Genomic DNA, 26,093 nt, shown 5'->3' with positions numbered 1-26,093 from the left:
TGCTAATGAAATAAACCCAGGCAGAACTTCAGTTTGTACTAGTTAGGTACTGTCGTTTAGCAGATTGCTGGCAGATTAAAAGACAACACAGTTTCCACAAGTACTGACAGCTGTAAAGCCTGCTTGTAGCACAGATATTCTGATACAGCCTCATTAATAGCACTGAGGTATTTTTGGGGACGGAATGATTTGGATTGAATCATACAGAGAATGCAAAAGAAAAACAAAAATTCCATAAAAAGCACTATAGGGATAGAATTCATGCAGGTGCAGGTATACAGGCAAAATTGAAATAGAGGGTAGGTAAACACTGCTGTTTTGCCTGTAGCAGGTTGGATTGCAGATGCCGGCTGCAGTTCTCATGGGTTTCTTTTTTTGTTAAAATTGTAATGATAATAGACTGCTTCTGCTACATCATGAAGCTAGTATTTTGATGGACAGATGAGGAAGAATCTCCAGCAGATTGCATTTCTACACTGCAAAAATACTTAAGAATATGAAATGGCAAAGAGAAAAAATTGTACATGAGTATTTTCCAATGGTTAACATAGATAAAATGGATATGAGGAAACCAGAAGAAGACTGAATACATTTGGTTTTAACTTTTACTGATGTGTAGTTGGATGACATTTTCTTTCTTTGTTCCTGTGTTGCTTGATTACATTCAGGACTGTCAACATGGAGTCAATTTTTAAAAATTTTAATTATGACACCTGATGTAAAAAGCTGAAGAAGAATGTGAGCTAATTTCCGAAATGGCTGAGGTTATACCTTTTAAGTAACTATATACTGTTACTTTAAGTAACTTCTCAATACAACTTATCCTGTTTAGATATGATGCCTTGCAAATTAGTAGTCTCTGATTACTGGGATTCAATAGATCTCCTTATGTTTGGGGGATTTTTTTTTTTTTTTTTTTCATTTTTAAGGGATTATTTATTACCTGAGCTATTAGGACATGGGAAAAAACCCAGGGTAAATAAGCTATTTGTTAATCATCTCAATAGCATGGGAATTTAAACAAATGTTACATATCCTTGCAAGCAAATGGTCAGTGTCTGAACCATGTGTTTCGCTAGTGAACTTCTGGGTCTCTGGTGATGTTCTTTCATGTGCCTGCCAAGGACATGACTATGCCAGCATTTCTTCTAAAGATGTTAACTTAAAAGCAGCATGATGCTGAAGAGAAGTTGTCAATGCTGCAATTAAAAGTATTCCTCATCATTCTAAAGTCATTTAAAAAGTAAGTTATTTCATGAGAAGAAATGAAAGTGTTAGGCCATGTGGATCAGCATCCTGTACTTTGTGGCATCGTTCCCACAGATCCTGAGTTTCACCTGAAGTGCTGCTCAGCTGCATCATAGCTTTAAGGAGAATTCCTTGTGCTTCTGGTTTTGCATCCTGTTCATGTTCATGCAATGAACACCAGCTTTGAATTGGAGCAGGCAACTAAGATTGGCTTTGTTGTGTTACTTCTTATAATGCAATTAGAATGTGCAGTGCCATATCTCAGTGAGTCAGGGAAGGGCTGGAGAGCTGGCTTCTGAAACACTTTGCTCCCAGCTGTGAGCAATAGTAGCTGTAGTGCCAGCAGGAGAGCTTTTACAATTCAGTGATCAGCAGCAGTTTCTGTAATTCATTCTTTGGTGTATCTTCCCCTGTCATTGTAATCTTCCCCCAAGAAGACACGATCTGTCATAGCCAATAGCATGAACCGAAGCTCTGTGGAAATTCCAGCCCAGTCTGAGAAAGCTTGTGCAATGCTCTGGGCCCCCAGCTAGTACCAAGCTGCTGGCTCTCTTTTTGTGGTTTCCCTGCTGATGCAAGCTCCTCTTGGCAAGTTTCTGCAGCCTGCAGTCCCACACTGCTGTTGTAAGGCAGACATGGCATGGAGAGGATGGACAGAAATCCAGAGTGATCTTGAAGTCCAGCAGTGGCCATGTGAATATCTGCATGCTCTTTGACCTCACACATAGCTAATGAATGACTCTACAAAACTGTTTCAAAGATTTATGTGAATAACAGGGTAGAGAGTCTTTCCACAGATAAAAAGAATTTTATCAGGTTTTATGTTAAAAATACTTGGAAAATATTGTAAGTGCTTGATGCCAAAGAACAGTTACCACAACTGTAACTGTGGTAAAGACTGGAAAGCAGGGCTGTGTCTCTCACCAAAATGAGAAATGAAACTAGAAAATGCTATTCATGACTGATATTTTGAATAATTCTGAATCCTGAATTTCCCATTTTTTTCTGAAGAGCCTTTAGAATAGGGTAGGAGTAAAATTTATGCATTTCTCTAAAAAGGGCTCTTGAAAACCTACACACATACCAAAGAATGACAACCTCATCTCTCCTTGTAGGTTTTGTATGTGTTTTGGTGAATAGTCTAGGTGGAATATTATCAGTATCAAATTCACAGGGTAGCTGAAGAGCAGTGGACAAGCACAGAAAGATTTCCTACTGTGTTGTGTAGAACCTCTCCAAAAAGCTGCTTTTTTTCTGATGTTTATCCCATGTAAAGTAACTAGCATACCTGGAGGGCAGTGCTGGGATGACATGTGCTTGGGTTGCTGGCTACACCAAACACAGCTGTTGCTGTTTGCTGACAACTTGGCCCCACACCTCTATTCAGCATGTAGTCTGGAGGTGATGAGAAACTGCTGAGATCCCTGCTGAGGAACAGAAGAAAGAAGCATCTTCTCCTTCACAGCTTTTATCTAAAAACAAGTTAATCAATATGCTAAACACTGATAGCAAAATACATTCACTTAGACTGATGTTCTGAGGAGGTCTGGAAAGGCACCATTTGTCCACAGTAAAGCTTTGTCAAGGGAAAAATTATCTGTGGAAGGGATGGAAGGAACAAGAAACTGAAAATATATTTATGTCTTTACTTGAGTGTAGGAGATAGAAAATAGTGATGACTGCAAAAAAGAATATCCCCACTGACACTTTCAAATATCTCTACCACAGTTCAGCAAAATAAGCAGACAAGAATGGCTAGAGAAATTGTTCTTCATTTTTGCATTGAAATGGTTATAGGAATTATCCTGGTTTGGAACTCAGTAGAATGACTCCAGTAGTTCTACTAATTTTTTTTTTTTTTGTTCATAATACTTCTAGTTCTGAGTGGCTTAATGCACTTAGAAATTTGTGCAGTAGCTCTAATTTGGAGTAAAAGTGTTACTCTAAACTTTGCAGGGACTGTGTTTGCCACAAGTTACAATGTTGTGCCTAAAAGGAGAAAGTGGTAGAACAGTCAGAGCTGCTATTTTGCCAGCATGGATAATTTCCATTATTAGAGACCAGTTATGTCTTTCTCTGTCATACTCTGTATATTCATAAGAATAAATTGATGTACATTTTTACCCTATTCTGTGTAACTAATAATAGTTTTCAAAGCTGTCCTCTTCGGCTGCACATGTAATACTTTCTGAGGTATGATTGATGCTTATTTTACTCTCACTTTTGTTCCTGATAGACAGTCAATTTCTTTCAATTGTTATTGAGTGTTGATTTCATATGAACAGGTTTTGAAAAACTGACTGAGAGGCAAAAACTATTATGGATGCTATTGATTAACATGTGTAATTAAGGCTGGGTTTAATTTTTCTGTATAGCCTTGCACTTGCCAACACTAAATTTCTCCTGTTTCGTTTTGTTTTTTTTTTTTTTACTCATTCAGTGTCATGTCACAAATAGTTTTTACAGCTTTTCACAGTTATTTTTCATTTTGTTTAGGTGGAATTCTGCACATTTTTTCCCTTCTCTGCATCAGTTTGGGAACAGGATGAATGCTACTGGTCATAGCTGCCTGGGATCAACTTCTGCTGCAACTTGTCGTGCAAAATGACCACTTAATATGTACTTTTTGCTTTCTCCCTTTTAAAAGAAAGGGTCCTTTGTCTTTTTACATGACAGCCAAGAGTCATGAGGAGGATTTTCTAGTGCCTTGTGAATATTTCTTGGTTTGATTTCTATTTACAAGAGTCAGCTTATTCTCCCTTCTTTTTTATTTGTCTATACTGTTCTGTTGCCTCTTAAAGTGTCAAATCCCTTGCCCAGTATAAAGAAAAGCTTGCTAATCTGTAGCTATTCAGATTTATCTCCTTCTTTAATGCTGACCAGCAATACAACTTTAATCCTTGGTGAGATGTCTCTCCATCATGTGTCCTCTTCTGAAGAGAATCTGTGCAAGGGTGATTTCCAGGATAGGTAAATAAGGGCAGAATGGAAATATTTAAATGTGAAGCAGTTTGTCTGACGCTATTGGAAGATGGTCTCTGAGATTTCCTTCTCCTGTGGGATCCAGTGTGTTCAGCTGAGTTCCATATACTTAAAGCCAACCTAAATGCATTAGTGGTGGTAGTAGCTCTTGAGGAGACTATGCTCTTAATTTACTGCTATGTTCATTGGTTTGAGACTGCTTATTTATACTTGAGTCACATCTATGCCTATCTATATGATATATATTTGTATCATCAAATGAGGGTGTTTGAATGGGAGTTATTAGAGAAAGAGAAATTAAGTGACTGTCAGAACTTCATACCTGGGACAAGAAACTGCCATTGCTTTTCTTCTGTTCCTGAGGTAACCCTTGTTCTTATGAATTTGGTAGAAAATGACTTAATTTGCATGACAAAGCTCTCCACCATCCTTTTTCATGTGGCAGCTTTACAGAGCTACTTTTCACATAGAAACCTCAATTGTGACCTGATGGGTTTTTTTAAAGTGGGAAGCTGATTTAAGTTATTTGTCTTGCTAGCTCTGCATTTCCCTGCTACCTCCCCCTGCCACAAGCTGCCTCCTCAGTCAGTCCTGCACGCATTTGTTACGGGCATGTTAAACAAAAGTTGAAGTTACTGTCTGGTGTAGGTGCTCATCATTGTTCCTCAGGAGAAAGAGGTTCTTTCTGCAGCTCAGTGAGACTTGTTCCTTTTATAGCAAAGCTTCTACACAGCAGAGGCACTGAAGAGATTATGAGATCTGAGGAAATAAAATACTTTGCATGGGTTCCTGTTCTGCAAATCAGTTTCAGGCTTAATTGAGAGACTTTTAGCGTAGGCCCAGCATTGCACTGCCATGGATTTGGAAAACATGGACATGAACCCAGGTTTCCTTTCAGTATTAAAGCCTTTGGTCTGCTGCTGCTTCTGTGCATTCCATTACGATCCTCTAAGCAATTAAAAATTACAAACCCAAGTCTCTTTAAACCTGAAATATTTTTAAAACCCTCTGCTGAAAAAAGCAGAATCCTTATTAGAAAATTCAGTGATTAGGATATAAAATGGAAGTCAGTGGATGCCAAAATACCCTTCATGTAATGATGCATCAGTGGTTTTGTGGGTTCATGTTCCATCTGTAGGCTATCGCATTGCCCAAAAAATAATTTGCTTTGCACTTGACTGCAGCAGTGTGACAGGCGTCTGTGTTTTCACTTGCATGTTTGTGTTTCAAGTAAAGATGGAATATGAAGCAGTCAAGGTTTGCAATGTTTATGTCATAGTGTCAACATAGAAGAGGAATGTCCCTCCCCAACCACTCTACCACAAAAACTCTGCATATAGTTTGCCTGCTGCATATTTTAAAATCTCGGGAGTTCCCACCTCTGGGGTGCACAGCTCACCCTTTGTTTTCAACTCCCTGAGACACCCACCCTGTTACTACATTTTCTTGACCAGGCATTCACACACTCTCAGATCTGGACCAGATGCTAACTGGGAGAGTCACCACATCAGCTGATCCTGCTCTGGCAGCAGCAGCTGCTCAGGAGTGAAGGTGGAATAAAAGAATACGCAGTGTAAAAACACACAATCACTGACTGCTTCACTGAAAAGGAAGGCTTTAAGAAAGGAAAGGCTTTAACCAGTAGTATCAGGAAGGTATCAGGGAGAATTATTAAATGGTTGAGCAGTCTCCCTAGCGAGGTGATGAAGCATCTATTTATCTGTCTGGATTGCCTGAAAAATTAGAAAGTTTGCTACTGGAGGCAAACGTGCAATGGCATGCTGATAGATGCCGTGACCAAATAGATCTTTCTTTCTTTTTTGCTTGACCACTAGCTTTTAAAAGGAACAGTGTCTGTAAATGTTTGAATAGAAACAGGGCTTTTCCTCATCATCACAAACCTCCAGGTCTTTGTTTGATACCTTCCTTTATTGAATAAGATTATTGCATGCTGAAAACTAGTTGAGAATTCACTGAAGATCTTAAAGTATATTATTTGGCTGGACACCTTAAAGAAGTTCTGTGATAAAATTACTATAGAACGCTTATCAGAAGCTAGAGGAATGCAGCTTAGTGGGTTTAGTTTGCCTTATTACTATGGATATGCCATCTGTATGACATAGAACCACTTTACTGGTGAATACTTGCTCTTAGCAAGAAAAGAGTACAGAGAAACCCTGATTATGAGACCACCACAATCTAATCTGTCTCCTTTCCCTAAGTTTGTGGTTAAAATCTGTTGGCAAATGGCCCAAAATATATTGCCTCTCTTACAGCAGAGCAAAAGTATGCAGAAGTATTTCCTCTAACAATCAAAGCTTCAGTGCAAAAGTAGTGACCCAAATTAACTGTTTGGAAGAAAAAGGTTAAAGGTGTTTTAAAAAAGCATTCCTGACCAAACTGAAATAAATCAGCAAACTTCACCCACACATCCTCCAAACCTGCAATCAGCAATAATTTCATAGAAATAAAACAAATGGATTGCCACATTCCTTCATGTCTATTACACTTCTGTCTTCATTGCAGAAATTACTCAGAAATGAAAAGTTGGAAGGAAACTTGGCTGTTGGTAGTAGTTTTATCACTTGTATTACAGCAAATGTGCTCTCTACAGAAATTTCTGGGATGCACTGTTTCTGGTTCTACTAAGCATGCTGAAATTCTTTCTATAAAAACTATAAAGCATTTTTATACATACCAGTAATGAATGAGTTGTTTGGGTAAGTGTATTACAGCTTCAGTTATGCCTAAAAATTTTAGCCTCCATTCTAGAAAGGAGCTTGTTGAATAGAAGCACCTTAACATGTACATCAACTGTGTTATTTAAGGTAAAGGTGCTCTATTTTACTTTTAAAATAGATTTATATATGGCCTATTTTGATGAAAAGATCAGTGTTTAGCTACAAAACAAGCAAGAAATGAAAAAAAAAAACCTACCACCACATTTAGTTCTTAGTGTTGTAAGATATCAGATGGGTAGTAAGTGGAGTAAAATTTTAATTATAGCAGAATTAGATATGCTGCCTCTCACTTCTATTTACTTCAAGTTTATAGGAAAAGGATGAAGTCAGCAACTTCTAATTAAAATAAAAAGGAAAACAGTACCTTTCTTCACAATTATTATCTAGGAAGGGAAAATAACAACTTGAGACCTTTCCAAAAGTAGGGTTGTGAAGTAGAAGTCAGTTGGACTAGGCTAGGGTTTGTGTTTTAATAAGAGACATATGTGAAATGGGAGATTATTTGTGTGGTGTTTTCTGTGAGATTTCGTTGTACTTTAACTTCTTTTGCAAGGAGGGATATCTGGCTCTGAAGAAATTGCGTTGGAAGATCTCTAGCCTGTAGCAATGACTTGTCAGTTTTGACAGCAGACAGTTGGTAGCTGGTGGAGCATGTGGTAAACACCAGGGAGAAATTAGAAGCTGAGACTGTATAACAGGAGAGGTGACATTTATTAGGAAGAAATTAAGTTGTGTACAATCAGCTCTGTCATAATAAAAGGATTATTATGTAGGAAATGTTGTAGGAAATACTGAAATCAGGAAATAGAAAAAGCTCATTGTTGAAGAGTTTATTGTGTTCTGAGAACTGGAGAACCTGGGAAAGAGCCTTCTGCCATGCAAGACTCTTCAATACATGATTTTTTTCCCCCTAACATTGTGATATGAAAGGGCAAATGCTTTAAAGTAAACTATTGAATGGAGTGCACCAATGTTTTTATTGTCAAAGAAAATAAAAACATTAATTTGGGAGGGACATGGTAACATACTCTTCTGTCTCATAAAAAGTAGAAACTTCATTATACTGGTTAAAAACACAGACAGTGGCAATGTAAATACTAGAAAATGCAACATTTCAGCTTAACCCCTTGGAGACAGTTTGACACTTTGGCATCTTTGTGTTCTATGCCACTGCTACCTTCATGTAAATCATTTCTCTGAGCAGCCAATTGTTAACATTGTCTTTTGGCTCCTAGTGCAGAAATAATGGCTGAGACTGACCCACAGGGTAATGTAGTGATTTGTGATAGAAGCAGAACCAAAGAAAAGTGTTACTTGATGCTGATTCTGCAGTATTTGTGTTGTGCCCAGCCAGGTGCTGTGCTCTGTGAGGCCCTGGACTGGTGGTGCTAAGCAAAGTGAAGCCCCATTGTGTCTCTGCTACCTCTGCCCAAGAGATCATGGCTCCACATTCTGGCAAGAGAACATGGGGAGATGGCACTTCCTCTGATCCTGTGTATCCCTCTTTTTTTTTTTTTTTTGTTTTTTTTTTTGTTTTGTTTGGTTTTTTTTGTTTTGTTTTTTTTGTTTTTTTTTTTGTTTTGTTTTTTTGGTTTTTTTTTAAGGCTTGGGGTGAGATAGGGTGCTGCTCACATGAGGACACTTGATAGCAGAGAGTGGTAATCTGCAAGTCATGCCTTACAAAGACTATGAGAAGGGAAGATGAGCAGGCCAACATCTTGGGGGCACTACCAGGAAAAAGCCCCAAGGGAAGGTTCAGTCTCTTAGTAAGGCAAGATTGGTTGGGAGAACCACTTCTGACAGAATAGAAATCCTACTTTGTCTTTCATGTCCACTAACATTTCTCTACTTTGGTTATTAGCATTGAGATTCATGTTAACACCAGGATCCTTCCTTTTATGAAAATCATAGCTGCATCAAATGGTACAAGCATCAAGCAGCATAATGGAGTCTATAAAAAACATCCACTTCCTTAAATTGAAACCCCATGTATATTGCAGTAAAGAAAGAATTTGATTATTAATGATTTTACTTCTTCAGTATCTGAGCTCTTCTGAGAGAAAATTAACTCTCAAATTACATTTCAATATGATATAAATAATTTGTGAGAAAAAGCTGTTATTTCAAAAGTTGCTATAAGGAGTCATCAGAACTGATGCTAATTCTTTTTTGGTCAAACATATACCATATCCCTGGTATAAATTACTTAAATACATACTGACAAGTGTTGCTTAGTGTGTCAGCCATACTTAGAATATTGAGCAATGTGGTAATGTGGTGCTATTTGACACTGTGACCTTTACTCAGCAATAAATGCACATGGCACAATGGATATCAGCTTTTACATGCCACAATTAATACTATTTAAATAGTTTCCCTAGGTTCTTCTATGTATAAAAACTTAACATTAAATTAAATGTGGTTTCCCTCTCATTCCCTCATCTCCCAGCCATATATAATGCAGAACAGTTTTAAAACTCCAGCTGTTTATATTCTGAAAAATGCACATCAGTCAGAAGACAGCAGGGATTTGGCATTTCCCTTTTATTAATAAACCTTTTATAGGGAGGAATAGCAGCTGTAACTGAAAAAAAAAGCCCATGTGAAATATAAATGATAAGGAGAGGGATAGGTGGCAACACTAAAGAGACAGAGGTGGAACAACTGGAGGAAGCACATGCATCCAAACAGCATCCCTTTAGGTATTCTCCAGTTTCACCAGGCTTTTCCTTAGTGTCTTCCTTACATTTCCCCAAGATTTCATCTGTATTGTTGGCATGTAGCTGACTAAGCATTAAAAACCATCCCTGTTCCCCCCAAAATAAAAGCAAATTCACAACAGGTGCAGTGACACAAAGGCACCATCTCGATAGAAGTACCTTAAGCTTTGGCTGTAAAATGTAACCATAACCAAAATAATTCTGGAATGCAATTGTGAAATGGGGTGATATTCAAGCTCATAAAATTCCTGCTAGGCTCATATCCTTTAGATAATTTTTATCTATATGGATAAAAAGAACAGAGTCAGTGTGGATGTGTTCTGTTTTTAGTGCTTATTTTAGACAGGCAATGTCAATGCAGTAACAAGGATGAAAAACGTTGTAGTTAATTAATTAATGCTGTAAATATCTTGCCTTGCAACAGAGGTCACATCTAGCCACAATGGAAACAAAACTCCAGTAAAAGGCTGGTTCGTATGTATGATGTGATTATAACCTGTAAAATAAGTCTGACTCCCAGCGTTCTTGAACCAAACTGTCTCCTGTTTTGCATTGTTACAATTGTTCCAAGTCAAACCAAACCCATGTTGGAACAATTTATATGTTTATTAAGCTACTGACAACTTCTATCCCAAGATTTTCACATAATTCTGCCTTCTTTGGCTCCCATATAGATGAGAACACCAAAGCATGACCAGAGTTGTTAGCTGCAGTCTTTCACATGGAGAGGACCTAGGTACTCATGCTACTGGAAACTGATTTTCTGGGCTAGAATTTTGGTGACTTTTGTAGCATTGTAATCAGCTGTAGTGAACAGAATCATTTGAGATTCAGCCATCCTTAATTTTTTTATGATGCATCAGTGATGTTTAGGTTCTTGCAAACCAGTGCATTGCTGTTGCTACTTCACTCCTGTCACAAATCTGCCTGCTATTGCACTGATGTAAGTCACATCTTGAGTATCCATTTTCTTTAGTGGCTTTATCATATCCACACTACATCAACTAAACTTACCTATGAAGATACCTGCAGAATGTGTCTTTTTTCAGGGACTGATTCTTTTGGTAGGGTGAATTTCTTGATGCTTAGAACAGGTAAGAGTAATTTCCTCTTCTCCCTTACATCATAATAGTTTTGCAAAGTTCTACCCATCCACAGATCTCAAAGCAGAACAATTTTTACCTTTCCCTAGTTGTTTGTTCCTTCTTGGATTGTCTCACTTTTCTGAGACTCCAAACTCTTTTTTAATCTGACCTTTCTCTTAACTCAAAAGTAGGAAAGATAAGAAAACACCTAAGCCCTTATAGCTGTCAGTTTTGTCCCACAATGAGATTAAAACTTCCCTTCAAACTTGCACATTGGCATAGACCTTTGTCTTGTGAGCTGACTTCTGCTGGTCATAGGGAAAGGCTGAAATCATAGGAATAATTAATGACCAATACCTTTAGACTGTGTTATTTATTCTTCTCAATAACTTGAGGTATTATAGACATACATAAGAACTTTAATTCCATTAAATATGCTGTGTACTCATGGTAGAGATGAGTGCAGTGAAAAATGTAAAAACTGTGATCTTTCAAACTTCAAAATATAACAACTTTTTCTCTTTGTCCCTTGGATAAGATATAATTTCAGGATATATCCTCTTTAAAGAATTGCTTTGACCAAACTGCTAAGGGAGTTATTTCTATTTAAGTTTATAATCAGCCTATTTTGTGCAACAGGGTGTTTTCAAGTACATGCAGTATTCATCATTAGACCTTCTGATCTTACTGTGTGGTGTTTCTGTGCAGTATCTCCACAATATCTGTGCTTCTGCCCCAGATGGTCTCCTTCATCTCTGAATGGGATGGATCTTAATGTATAGCCCAAGTCTGGGAGTCTTAAAGCAGCCAACTTTTGACCAGTGATTGCTATTCCTATTGGCTAATCTAAAGCTAACTTAGATATGGCCATGGTGCACTGCAGCCACTGTAATATATCTTGCAGCCATCAAGCTATTAGGTCCTATCAATGTCAAAACAATTATACACTGCATTCTGGAAGAACACTTGCTGTCCTGTGGTTGTCCCCTAAAGTACTTGTTTGGAGGTTGCTTAGGGAGGTATTGTGCTGTCTCACTGTTAATGTTTTCAGCATACCATCATGAAGCTTCTCATTCATACAGGGAATTATTATCACAATTTGGGTATGTTATATTTTTATCTCTTTGATCCAGATATATCATAGCCATGTTATTTTCCTTGTATAGCAGCATTCACACTATGTATGTCTGCTGCTATCAGGATAACCACCTTGTATAAGATGAAGAATGATTGTTACTAAATAAAGAAGGTAGAAGAAATGGGACCAACAATAGAGCTGGTATAGAAATTGTTGCCATAGCAATCTCTTCAGATGAGCTAGAGAATGTTTAATTGCCCAGCCCATCATGGTATGGTTTATAACTTGATTACTCAACTCACAGAGGGGAAGTAGTCATGGGGCATGCCTTAGAAATCTTATTCTCATCTGGGCTCCAAATGTGAATGGCCAGATTCAGCTTGATATGATTAGGAATAGCAGAGATGTTTTTGTCTAGACTACAAACTCCCTACGATAGGAACCAGGCTCTTTATTATTTGTCTATAAACCACCTATTTTGGGTGGTGTCCCTGAGCATGGAGCATAAATAATGACATGGAGATAATGAAAACTAACCCAACATAAATCTATGCATTGATGACTGAGCAATTGCAGTTTATTGAGAGTGTTTTGCAGGCCAAGGACACTGTACTGGCATACTGTTCTAATTTACTATGTGGTGGTTTCTTCCTCTGTTTCTGTCACCCATAGATCCACTCAGTGCTGCTGCTTCTTTCCTGTCCTTCAGGTAATCTAGGACATCCATCCATCTCAGATTTCATTTTTACAGTCTGTTGCAGCCTAGCCTTTCTGTATCCAGAGGATTCTGTCTCTGGTATCTAGATCTTAATAGCATAACCTGTTGAATATACTCCAGCGCTGCCATAACAAGCACACCATAACAAAACCTCCACAATAATGGCTCATTCCATCCCTTCTACACCCTCTCCAGCATTTTCCCTTGCTGATATGTCTCCAGAGAACACGGCCACTGCAATCCTATCCAGGTGACATTATATTCTCAGTTTCCAAGTGCATTTTGTCACTTCATATCCGGTGGACTGTCTTTTCAGTGTACATACTTTTGGGGCACAGATTATCCTTGTGTAGATGGGTACAGATTTGTTTGACACCTAACACAGAGAGGGCCTAAATGGTGCATGTATTTTGGGAGCAGGTGTTATATAATGACAGAGAAGTGCAAATAGCATTCAGCCTTTATGTAAAATTTCAGAAAGTCTGTTCTACATGACAGTGAAGACTTGTTAGATTTATTTAGATGCAGCTTGAAAAGTTAATTGGAATGAGGCTGGTTGGCCCAGCTTGCTGACAAATTTGACTCAGTCTTCCCATATCTACAGTAAAGAACAGTACAGAAGAATTCTCAAATGCCAGGTGAATAATATGTACCCAAAGCATGGTAATAGTGATTATCTATGTATGAGGCAGAAACAATCTCTGCAACTGGTGCGCATTATGCACATCCCACAAAGCGTGAAGTACTACACCCTCCAGGCTTTCTTTATCTGAACATACTCCATTGCTGGTCACCTTGGATTTTTGTTGTTTCAGTTTTAAAAAAATCCCTGTTTGCTCTGCTTGTGAGATTTTCTAAAATCTCAACAAACAAGGTGCACCACCAAAATGGAAATTATTTTTTACGTTTAAAATTTGCTTTTTACATTGCATTTCTATCTTCTGGACCCTTCTTTTGTTACGTCAGTGAGTGTAAAATTCACTGTAGCACTGGGAGCAAGTCCCACCTGTGCTAAGAGCACATCTGCTCCATACCAGTTTACTGCTTTCACCACCTGCATTCATGTTACAGAGGAACATCTGGATACTATTACAATTATAGAAGGTGCAGGTTTTATTCTTGGTGCAGGATTGGACTCTGATTTCACAACCTTCCTCGAATAGTGACGTTCATGTAAATACATCCTGTCTCATTTATAATCAACATACAATTAACATCAATAAAACATAATGGATCTTTATACTAACTATATCTTCATCATCAAATATAATTGGGGGTAGTATTAATGATGCTAAAGAGTAAAGGCTGTGAATTCAGCCCTCATCATCTGGGAGAGAATTGTGCTTCTTATATAGTTTCCTCTTTTCAAGTAGCAAATAGGTTGTGGATTTCTTTATCTCACAGAAAGAGAAGAGATGGAAAGCATAAGGCTAACTGGTTCTTGCTGACTTGAAGATCTGTCACACAGACAGGAGCAGACACTATTTATAATCCTTCAGAATTGTTTATAGAATATATTCCTACTCTTCCCACCCAGCAAACTGTAGGAAAATGCCACTGTCCTTGGTTTGAATATGAGAGTGAGTGTTTGCATGTGCAGCGTGGTATAAAATCCATTCTACAGCCGTGGCCAGATAAGGAAACAGAACTCAAGATGAATAAGTGAAAGGGGACATAGATTGGAGAAGGGAAAATGCAAAAGTGATTTAACAAATTCCAACTGGGAAAGAATATGAAGCTGTACCTGATGCATGTGCTTCCTGCATCTTTACGGCAGTATTTTAGAAATGTGAGAGACTGTTACTTTGCTGGAATAGACATGGAAGCATAAATGTAACCACAATGTGTAATCCTTGAGGCATTTTAGGTCGTTTGCAAATGTGTTCACACCATTTTATCAGTCAGGCATTGCTAAACAGGTGTGACCATTTCCTCCTGACACGTTTTCCCTGTTTCCTCCTTGTATGAGGAAATTCAGACTTTTTACTTCTGGCTATGGTTATTTTAACACATAGAGGAGACACAAGCAGTTTGTGCACTTGCTGAGTAATGGATTACTAAACCCAGCATATTACGTGTAGGCAGAAGCTAAGTTTTATATTACTTCCTGAAAGACTGTATTTCCAAAATAGTTTATCACAGCAGATGATCAATTCAGCAATATTCTTTCCATGATGTTGTATCACTGCAGAGAGAGAACATTTTTTGAAATAGCATTTTCTGGATATAAGGATCAAACCTTGAGCTTTCAGAGGTGTCTGCACTCAGCTGGAGAAATACATTCTAGTTTGGCACAGATCTTCTTTTTATCATCCATAGTTTTCAACAAAGGATTTTGTTGTATGGAAGATAATGGCAGTGCATATATTCTGCTTTCAAATATGTTCACCCCTCTGAACTGTTTCAGCTGTCTTCCTCCTTCCAAGGTTTTATGTACATTATCCAGACAGCTGTCTTCCCTTCTATTCTGTATGTAATGGCAATGCTTTTTGCTAAGGTATGTACCTTTATGTAGTCTAGGCCTGTCTTTTCCACTATTTTCTTGGATATCTTAACTTCAGTAATTGCAAAACATGGTTTGTGTTGTATTTGTATGGAATGAGAAGAGGAAATTCTCTGTTTGAAAGACATCAATAAGTTCTACATCATTTCTATGTAATAAAATATGCTATCTTTGCCTATGAGCTGTGTCTTACTGTCATTGTTTTCATCCTTATCAGGTTCAACTGTAAATCTGTTCAAAACCTTCACTAAATATCTTTTGGCTAATTTCTTTACCTAAATATCTTGCAAAAGCAGGGCAACTTCCTCAACAGGATTCCATATCATCTGCCTCCCTTCTCTGCTCAGATCTTTTGATTACTTCCCCTACCTTCAAATTTGGCCTTCTGCTGAACACTATATAATTTCTCCTCACCACATCAATCATACCTCTAAAGCACCAAACATGTATGTCAGGCTTTGGATTTGCTTTAGCCATAATCCTCTTTGTGGTTGGTTTTGTCTCTCCACCTTTCCTAAAGCAGTTTCTTTCTTTATAGCATTCAGCACTTTCCCCCCTCCAGGTTCTAGCTTATACAGAGCAGTGCTGTCTACATTCTTTCATATGCAAGAGACCATAACCAAACAATCCAAGTCCTCAAACAACTCAAATGGCTCCCCACTCGACTCACAGGCTGCTTAAAAAAAAAAAAAAAAAAAAAAATCATTGTTTGATTTTAAAATTGCTTAGGTTCATCTTTGTCTTCTTTCATCTCTTCAACTAATACAGGCTTGTTACCTGCTCTTACACTCTTCCATATTTGCCTTTTCCTTACTTCATTTTTCTGGATCATGGATTTCCACCCATTTTAAAAAAGTCTTTCAGTGCTGATGCAAATAACGTGGTATTAATTTGCACCATTTTTTTTCCCATCCTTGCCTCAGACTTTCTCTAGTTGTTTTACATTTCTGAAGCCTTGGTATTTTTACAGTAACACCTATTGTTGTGAAGCACCATCTGGGATACAACTCTAATGAAAAAGGAGATACAAAATAACTTGGGTTTGGAGATATGCTGGTGAGAAACATTTGCTTAACCATATGGAAATCGCATTTCTTTAGAGTGCAGACCTAAAGCTCAAACAGTAGGGATGTCAAGGCAACTCCCCAGAAAATTCTTAAGAACTCGCACAATATCTCTTACAGAGTCTGTCACTTTCCTTTTTTAATGAAAAGTCCATTATCAAGTTAATGAGAAATTATGCTTTAAACATGCTCTTTTGTAGCTTTACTATGCTCCCATTTAAGGCCCTAGTAAACTGTCTAACTTTGAGAAGTGTTTTGCCAGTGTTGTTGTTTTTGATAAGTCCACTTTATGAATCCAGGGCAATCATACTGAAATAATTGCTATTCCTTGTGAATTAGATGGATTATATAAATGGTGTACAATAAATGTTTCTGTGTTGGATCAAGATTTGTGAAATCTTAATCAGAGAAAGTTTGAATGAATTAAAAAAGAAAAAAGCAGCTCTTTATTAGGGATGATGTAGGAACTGAGTCCATTTGCTTTGGTAGATTTTTGGGGTAGGAAGGGATGTGAGTTTTGTTTGTAAATAGAATTTAACTTCATGCACTAGAGGTAGAATGATGCAGTTAAACTTTTAAAAAAGGCTTCTGGCACAAAGATATTGCAGAACTGTAAAAAAAGAGAAAGGACATTTCACACCCAGAAGTTATCCATATGGCCACTGACCACATGCTTGGTAGAGATGTGAACAATATGTCATTGGTATTTACAATTCCAGGTAGTTTTCTTGTATGCCATAAAAAGTAAATACTTAAGCAACAGTCTTTGCTGTGTAGATCTTTAATGGGTGTGGGAAATTCTCTTTATTTAGCAAGGAATGCCCATCATTTGCTGTCTTGGGAGATGTGTTGGCAGCAGATGGGATCTCAAGAGCATTGTTTCACTGTTATTCTGATTGTTAAAATGCAGTTCATTTCATTCCTTTCTATTTTTTTTTCTTTCTTTCCTGCAGGGGTGAGAGGGACTGTGAAAAATAGAGGGGGAAAGTAAAGAAAGCAAGAGAGTAAAAGAGAAAAGAAAATTAAATTTGAAAGAAACAATGGAATGAGAATCCCAAGAGAAGTGTTGAAAAGCATGGGTGAATTTAGAGTACTAAGTTTGGGTGGAGAATCCTGGCAGATATTTACCACATATAGGGTACAGTAATGGCAAAAAGGAAAGAAATAAGAAAACCTTAATTGGTCTGAGTTTCATGGTGCTCTCTCCCCCCTTTTCTTCTCCTTTGACTAATGTGCTAGGGTACAGTAGACATGGGATAGTGGAAAACATACTGTGGGACTGAACACAATAGAGCAATACATGGCACTGCCAGAAATGGCAGCTGACTTGGTCTTCCTTGCAAGTGCACAGGTATGGCACCATATGCAGCTTAGCCGAAGAAATTTTGGGTTAAAAAATTTTATTTCATTCTTCTTTGGGAATTTTATTTAGGCATGTCCTGGGAGGATGCTTGGAGATTCTATTGTTGTTCAAAATATGGCATGCTGCCCACATCTGTGTGAGGTTTTTCAGCAGAACCTTAACACTTCCAAACAGATGTTTCAAAAAAAAACCCCAACTTTTCTGAAATACAATATGCACAGGTCTGGCTGTATTTTTTTTACAAAAGTCAAACAGATTGACATGTTGAACAAGGAAGATAATGTTTTGAACATTGAACAAACACAAGAGGTAATCAAGACCACTAGTTTAAAATGTTGACCTCTTTTTCTTGTTTTTGCCCATAAACCTTGTAGGGAGAGCACTTACCCTCTTTCTCCACAGGAAAAATCAAGCATAATTTTGCATCAGATAGCATGAAAGGAGATAGTACCTGTGGTAATGTGAAGGTGGTCTCAGTATTTGAAAACTGTGTCAGTTGCACAGAAAATTACAGCTGTGATTTCTCAATATGGGAAGTGATTTGAGGATACTTCCAAATGCATTTTGTCCTTCACAGTTGAACTGACCAGAGAAGTGACTTCTATTCAGGTGACCAATTACAATGAAAAATGTGAAAAATCATTATGCTGAGCAAACATCCAGTGTATCTCCTTGTCCCAAGAAGTGATGCAGTCTACATCAGTCATTCCAAATATATGTTCAACTATTCTTAAAGGGGTCCAGTGATGAAGACACCACAGCTTTTCTGGTGCTCTAATCCAGTTCAATATTTAACATTAAAAATGCTTCCCCTAATACTTAACCTGAACTTTCACTGCCACAGTTTAAATTTATGGAGGTCAGACTCTTCCAGTCCTTTTTCTATAGCCTTTTACATGTTCAGAGGTTGTTACTGTTGCAAACCTGCCCACCCCCTGTCACTTTCTAGAGTATTTTCATGAGGTTGCATACCTCCAGCTCATTGAATCGTTCAGCAAACATGCTGTCAGAATCCCTGGTCAGCCTCATTATTTTAACTTCACCATCTTCAACTTGCAACTGTACTCTGTCTTCCTGCTTGTGCTTCTGTTTCTGTCCTCTGGTGTTTAAATTCTGTTGCAACAGCATGACATGGCTACTCCTATTCAGTTTGTGAGCCACAAGAAACCACAGATAATTTTCTGTAAGTTTTTACTTCTCTGGTGTGGCCACATCTGATTAACTATGTCATATTTTGAATACCATATGAGGTAGCAGTTCCAGTTTGATGTTTTCAACATTTTTCCAAAAACATAGAAAGTAATGAAGTATTTTTATGGTCAGACATATTTTGATTAATATCCGAGTCCTTTTCTGACTTTCCCCCCCTGTCTTTTGTGTCTTGAGACCACCAGTGCTGAATGATCACAAATAAAGTACTTGGAACAGAATCTCCTTACTAAGTACATTGAATTTGATAATTGTCTTTAAGGGATGTTTTGCTGACATGCCTGAGGACTACTGAGAATAAAGGATCACCTCTAAGTGCTTTAAATAGGCCACAGTGTTTAATCTACTCTATGTTGTCCTAATTGTTTTCTCATCTGATCGCTGCTGAGTATTCTTGGGTTTGGATCTTTGTACGCTGGACCGAAACAATTTTGAAATAAGTCCTCAGGAGTATGCTGTTCTGAGAGAGACACATCTGATGGAAGTAACTCCCCTCACTTGTTTCTCTCAGGATTTTGGAAAACTCGTCTCATTCCCCATGTCACAGTTTTGTAATTTATAGTTTCATTTCTAGTTTGCCATCTTAAACCATTCAACAGCTTTTGATAAATATGCTACTTTGGTTTACACTTTGGAGACAGGAGTCAAATCAATGCTGCAGTAACTGCCAGTCATTGCTAACTGGTTAATAGGGTTTCAGAGGAAATCATGAGGATGAGGAATAATGTGTTCTCTGCTGTAGTCGCAGGTCTTCTGCTTGGAGCTTGTTTGGTGCTCGGAAGATGCTGTGACTGGCACTAGCCAGCTCAGGAGCTCTTCTCTCTGATCTTGAGAGGGAAAAGTGTTTTTGGTAGGGATAGGTATCCCTACAGATATTAGCTTGCTTACTCTTCTCTATTACTCAGAGGAGATTTTTTCTTTGATAGCAGTGACCCATGCTAAAAGTGTTTCCAACACTTATGAGTTTAGTGCCCAGGCATCTCTCAGACGTGATACCACTGTGTCCTGTTGACCCAGTGCAAACAAACTTTATGATTCATTATTGTATGAGTGTCTTGCAACATTTACAGCCACTCTGCATCCATCCTGAAGTCTTGGGAGTAGCTGCTGTTACAGGACTAGTCCTGGGTTTATTCTACATTTTTTTAAACTCTGAAGTTCTGAAAGACATGGATGGTGGTGAGTAATAGGCAGTACTTCTTTCAAGAGCCCCATCCTGGTATGTCTGCAGTTGACATTTAGGGACATCTCTGCACTGTCTTACATCTATTAGGAAATGTAAGGTTGTAACAAAATGTTTCTGAAGATTTTGAAACCCTGGTTTTGAGCACTATTTGTCACAATGTGTTGTGGAGATGTGGTTTCCCTTTACTAGCTACTAGCTTTAATATTTGGATTTCAGCTGGAGCTGAAATGCAGAGGGGAATGTTTTAGCAAACTCTTTGCAGTAGATTTGGAGAGTGTGAACTTGAAGCAGAGATGACCACAGAGTCCAAGGAGCTCTTAAGTCCTGCTACTGACTGAGGTCATCTGTTCTGTAACAGCATGACAATTCTGGCAGCTCCTGAAACTGTGAGAGCTTAACTAAAGCCAGCATTGAAACTGAAGGGAAGAAGGAAGAGAGCTGGACAAGACAAAGATACTTTATATTAGCTGGACATATCCTCATCTCATCACCATGCACATGATCTGTAAATGGCAGTGAGTACCATGAATGTTTATCATGGTGAGATGTTATGGTGGGCATGTGAAGGACCAACTGAGCAAACAGCAACCACAAACTAACTTTTATCTCCACATACAGAGGAGGCTTCCATCACTGAGGAAGGAAGAGCCTGTGGAATTCTTACATTTCTAAACAATAATCATAATAGTATATACAATATTCCCAATTTTTTCCTATTCAGCTCCCTGCAACTCCAAAAGATAGGATACGGCTCTCAAACTGACCTGCTGTGACTCGGTTTAAGTCATTTCACTTCTCATTATCTCTGTTTTTCCTCTTGCTCATCTTATCCATTAAGTTTTAGGTTTTTAAAACAGGAACTTTCTCTTCCTGTGCATATTTATCTTGTGTCTAATGCAATGGCCTTGATTTTGGTTGAGGCCTCTTGGTGATACCAGAATACAAATAACAATAGCAGGCGCAGCAGAAACAATAACAAAGCAGGTTGGTTAACCTTTGATGGTCCTTTCCTGAAACATCTCTAAGTATTAGAATACAGTCACTTATCCGTTTATTTATTTTTCTCTCTGTGGTGACTTTGAGTTGGCATATTGTCATATTCCAGTGACAAGTCACCATACTCCATGCACTGGCTAGCTTTTTCAGTCACTGATCATTTTTTATTTCACGTAATTGCCTTTTGTTTGCAGTTGTTATTTTAAAGGTGACCCTGACCCTGCTCAGGGAAAGAAATAATGAGTAGATTGCTGTCTGAGACTTTCTTAGTATTACTACTCAGCGCAAGTGAATATTAGCAAGGGCTGGTACAGCTGCTCATCTGCACCTGCATGAAAGAAAAACTATAAGGCTAGGGTGTGGTGGTGGTGGGTGTATTTTTTTTTTCCTGCACTTCCCCCCCACCCTTCTCCAGCTGGTCCCTCATCTTACTTCTCTCTTGTATTTCAGTTTCTCCTGTAGTCATTTCTGTTGTGTGGAATTTGAGGTTTCTCAATGCACATTCCCTGCCCCCAGCCTGCACACTCCCCACGGACCCAGCTTCCTCTCGCACATTCCACACTGGAGCGTACCACTTTGGAGGCAAAGTGGGCTCAGGGAAGAGTCCATCTGAAGCCTCTCTGTCTCAGGCCCACTCCGTCATCATCTTCATTATCTTCACCATGCTGAGAGCACTTTCACCAGTGAAAATGCAAAGATAACGGTTCTCATGGCACTGAGAATTACAAATTCCTGAAATATTTCCAACATCAACCAGCAGAAAAGCAGGGTGATAGAAAACAAATGGTGACAGGAAGGCATCAGGGAAATAGGGAAGAGAAATTTAGGGCTGTATAGGCTAAGGCAAAAAAAAAAAAAAAAGAGAGAGAGAATAAAGCCAGGAGACGGGGGAAAAAAAAGCAGAAAGAGATGAAAAGCTGAGAAAATGTGAGGGCAAATCAAAGAATGAACAAATGAACCAGGCAGGCTGTAAAATGAAAGAGAATGAAATTAAGTGCATGGAACAAATATTCGGATAGTGATCAAGGATAGAGAGCAGATGCTGAATATGAGTGAGAGCCAAAACACAACAGGGATTAAAAAAATCTGTCAGAAGATTTGGGTAAATTCTTGTTAAGTTTGTATTTGGTTTGATTTGAGTAACCCATCCCTCATTTTAATTTCGGCTTGACTGCTAGGAATCTGGTATATCCACAGCAGATGATTTTCAATGGCTGTTGCTGGTGTTTTGCTTTGTACTGGTTTTTTAATCAGTATTAATTGGGCCTGTCATCTGGGTAGGTCTAGGATGTAAGTGTTGTGACCTTTCTGGGAGAGGGTTTCTTCTGTCACTTAATGTGTTTATGTTTGAAATACATGCTCAAACACACGGTCATCCAAACCTGCCTGCATCCCAGAGCACTCTGTTTCTGGGAAGTCTCGTGTTGCTGAGTGTAGTACTGGCACTCCCTGTATCCACCCTGGAGAGGGGAAGTCCACAGGAAGAAGGAGCAGTGTGCTGATGTGTGACTTCTGCATTAGGAACAGTTGTCATGTAGCAGTTCAGAGCAGAACCAGGAGCTGCAAAAAGAATCAGGCAGAAAGGAACTCGGCCAAATACAAACAGTTCTCCCTTATAAAATATCAAGGACAGGTATCATATAAAGCTTCATTTATGAGCTACTCCCAGTTACAAACCATCTCTAGACTGGCAGCAGCACGTTTACTGTACTGTTTTTAATAGAAGATGTCTTCCTTTGGTACTGTACTTTTCCATACAAGCTTGAGGGGAAAGTAATTTAGTTTAATAGCAGCCACCTTCATTTTGAAGCAGGCCTTGATTTAAAGCCGGAAGTAATTAAATGTAATGAAGCCCTAGGCTTCTGCACCAGGATCAGAGCTGTGTTATTCACAGCATACATACACGTCCTTGTTGCTAATGTGTCACTACTCTGTTTTTTTCATTCACTGTGGCCTGGGTTTTTAATTCCTGCTCAGCAGGCCTGGTACAGTATCTGTGAAGGTTAACAGCTTTACAGTAATGGTCTGAAAACAAAAGGAAGGCTTATCTCAGGTCTGGGGAGATTTCTTCTTTTCTTTGTGAGATTTCTGCTTATGATCTAAATATGACTTTTTCTGCTTGATTTCTTTTATTGCTCTGTGCAGCAGTGGTTTATCAATTCCTAACTCAAAACAAAAGCCCTTAAGGCAATAATTCCCACATTTCCCTTTTGACAGCAAAATTCAAAGTAAAGCTTGCCTTTTAAAGGCACTTGCATACTGCTATTTTTTCTCCTTTCCCTCCTCAATAATTTAATCAGATTTCTCTGGATGTTCCCTGGGTGTTCTTTAGGTGTCCCTTGCTCAGCTTGGTATCTCTATGGCTCCTTCTGTTTGGCTTGTTAGCACTTTGGGACAGGGAGTTTGGAAGTTTCCTGAAGTCATTGGGAATTGTGCCATTGGCTTGAACAGGGACAGACTTTTTAACCTTGTGTTAACTCAGTAGTAACAGAAACCAAACTGACCTCTCAGTGTCTCTTTCAAGTTACCAAGATCCAAATATCAGATGTAATGTGTGACAGAATCCCAAAAAGAGGGTCATCAAAACAATCGAATCATACAGGAATGCTGTGGGATCCACCCGCCAGTGTAAATAACTCTGTGACCTCAGTTTCATTATTCTTCCTTTCTGATGTCAATTACTTCTCACCATAAGAGTGTACCATGAAATGGAAGATATTTGAGAAGTCTGCCTACCAGCATGGCTCTCATATTCAGAAGTTAAAGAAAAATATATCTTTCAGTAATATGCATATATGCATGTGTCTGCATTAATATGCAGAGAGACTGCATGCTGGTTTTTAAAACTGTTATTTTTAATATGTTACAATGGTCTATTAAAAGCTGGATCATACAAAGGTTTTTAATACAGAGACTCAGGAGAGCAACCTCAGCTATCTCCCTCTTCTTTCACCCAACAGATTGTGACTAGTCAGTCACAAAGGATTTTTTTCCCATATTGTAATCATTAATAAGGCTGAAATATAACAGTGCCACAAACTCTAATCTCATTGCTCCTCTGAATATACTATGTTGATTAGTTTTCCCTTACCAGACTATCCTCTAAAAAGCCCTAATATTTTCATCATGTAATTACTAGAAATGTATGGTCCCAATATTTTTAACAAGCAACTTTACTAAAATTAATTCAATTAGGTAGTGAAACTGGCTTAACAATGTGTTATACTACTGGGGTGAACAGCATTTTGTGAGTGGCCAGTTTGTTATTTTGGTCTCTAACCTGGGTATTCTACAGTTAGAGGTGAAGGATGCAAGTAGATCAGAGCTAATGGCAGCAACTTTCTTCTGGCAAAGCAGCACTTCCCATTTCCTGTTGATTTGCAGATGGGCTGGCTGATGGATAGTATGGCCATTCCTTGTGTGGTTGAACTTGGTGGAAGCTGGAAGCTGCTGCTTTCCAAGGATGCCTCTTTTTATCTTTTGTAACCCTCAGCTGTCAGCCACACACTAAGCCTCCTATAAGGTATTCATCCATGTGCTGACTTTTCTTGGCCATCAGTGCCATGGATTAATGATCCTGTTTTTTCTTCAAGTAATTACTTTTGCATGCTAATGGGTGAACTGTGTTGCACATTCTGGTGTCCTGTTTGAAAACAGTGAATTTTCAGAGCACTATTAATATGGGTTGACATTCATGTAGACTGTTTGTTATACCACTGGTTATTTTAGCAGTCTTCTTACTACCATCCTAGGTTTCTTTATCTTATTCCTTTACCTAGACATCCAGCCTCTTTACTTGCTATGCTAGAGCAAAGCTGATCAAATGGCACTTACCTGTTTAGATGGTGGAGGATAGCCAGCATCAGGCCTTTCACAGTGGCCAGGTTGTAGAGTCACTTGTATGTCCAAAAAGCTGTAATTATTGTACCGTGGGCTACACTTAAATGGGATTTCCTCATTTACTTAGTGCACTTAGACCCTTTTAAGATTACAGTTTTCATATAATGTAGGACTGAAAAATAACTCTGCAAGGCATACATTGCTCATATTCTCATATTGATATTTTTTGCCCCATTCTCTCCCCTCCCTTTTTTTTTTTTTCTAGCACAGGCCATACACTTTAGAGTGTAAGTTTTCTGTAGAAAATGCATTAACGTGTACACAGTTAATAAGGCATTCATGAAGTAAGAACATTCTTGATTTCCAGGTTTGGAATGATCCTTGAAAGACCTTGTTTATTTCCCAACAGACTTGTATATCTTTTGTATGTATGCAGAACAATTACATTTCAAGGCAAGTGCCTTATTATTTAACAGATCTGATTGTTTCTTCCACCTTATGCAGAGATGCCTTTCCAATTCAGTAGATCTTGAAAGATCATTCGGAGGAATAACATCAAAGCATACCTTGCATAGCAGTGGAGACCCTTGTCTTTGAGACATACTTTGCATCTCCTAAGAAGTGTCAGATCTGCCCTCCACTAGAACACAGGTAATTTCTTATCTGTAAGACCTCCTGTAAACAACATGTCACCCCAACGGGCCCTTTCTGCCCTCACCAAATACAGGAAGGCCCAGGCCACAGCAATGGTCCCTGGGCAGATCTGACTGCTGGAGCCTTGTTCTCAGCCAGGCACAGCAGACAGTTCCATGTTCACTACCCACCTGGCAGTGTTTGTGCCCTGGAAGCCCATCCATCTTTCTGATCTCACAGTAGACCAGTGTTGTGACTTTGTGAACAGTGTGAATGGGAATTATACAGCAACAAGTAACAGTCTCTCAGCTGCAGGGTTTAGGAACCTGCCCAAGGTATCAGGGAAAACTCTGGTCTCTGGCCCACCTTAGCAGCCCTCAGATGGGCAGCAGCCCAGCCCCAGCCTGAAGTGCAGCCTGCACACCAGAGGCATATGCCTTCACAGCTTTTAAGTTTGGGGGTAGCGTTGAGCTTTTAACACTGTGTGAAAGCTTTCACTGCTTTTATTAATTACTTCTTCTCAAGTTTCCACATTTTATTTTATTATGTTAAAATTTCTGTAAGACAGTATATTTTTTAAGCCCTTGTAGATTTTTACATATTTAAACCCCTGTGTATTACATACAATACAGTGGTACAGCATTCATCAAGGTACAGGTCCAGTAGTATATTCCTAAAATTTGCCATGAGATCCATATATTTTCATGAAGTATATGGATAAACATAA

General features: G+C 38.6%; 1 long non-coding RNA gene across 2 annotated transcripts; it reads right to left on the bottom strand.

Annotated features, from left to right (window-relative positions):
• Positions 1-21,996: 21,996 nt before the first annotated feature.
• Positions 21,997-25,534, bottom strand: LOC128813531 (uncharacterized). Of its 2 annotated transcripts, XR_008439079.1 has the most exons (3): positions 25,452-25,534; positions 25,300-25,373; positions 21,997-22,453 (listed from the first exon to the last, which is right to left on the bottom strand). It is a non-coding gene; the product is annotated as an uncharacterized LOC128813531 (long non-coding RNA). The 2 variants fall into 2 exon arrangements; XR_008439080.1 differs by lacking the exons at positions 25,300-25,373; positions 25,452-25,534 and adding an exon at positions 24,728-24,801.
• Between the last annotated feature and the right edge of the window lie 559 nt (positions 25,535-26,093).

Source organism: Vidua macroura, chromosome 12 (genome assembly GCF_024509145.1).
Source record: "Vidua macroura isolate BioBank_ID:100142 chromosome 12, ASM2450914v1, whole genome shotgun sequence".
Taxonomy (NCBI): Eukaryota; Metazoa; Chordata; class Aves; order Passeriformes; family Viduidae; genus Vidua; species Vidua macroura.
Note: the sequence above shows the minus strand (reverse complement) of the source record. Positions and strands in the feature narration are given on the sequence as shown.